Source organism: Arachis ipaensis, chromosome B01, assembly GCF_000816755.2.
Source record: "Arachis ipaensis cultivar K30076 chromosome B01, Araip1.1, whole genome shotgun sequence".
In the NCBI taxonomy this organism is placed as follows: domain Eukaryota; kingdom Viridiplantae; phylum Streptophyta; class Magnoliopsida; order Fabales; family Fabaceae; genus Arachis; species Arachis ipaensis.
The window spans coordinates 18,171,634-18,171,912 of NC_029785.2; positions in this window are offsets into that span (position 1 = coordinate 18,171,634).

Consider the following 279-nt stretch of genomic DNA (forward strand, 5'->3'; position numbering starts at 1 on the left):
AAAATTAATTTAACGACTAAAATTTATTGAGAATTAAAACATCCAACTAAAATTTTTTTAAGAATTGATTTAGAGTATTACTCTATTATTAATTACACAATTGTTTTAATGAATCTAAACCCTTTTGTTTATTTCAAATATTTTTGTTTGTCCTTACTATTTATTCACATGGAACAGAATTTTCTTAAAAGCATTTTGGTTTCCAAATCGCTGGAAGAGCTGGATTCATGCTGGCACATAGACACTGTGAAGGCCCAGGTGTTCCCAATGCTTTCATTC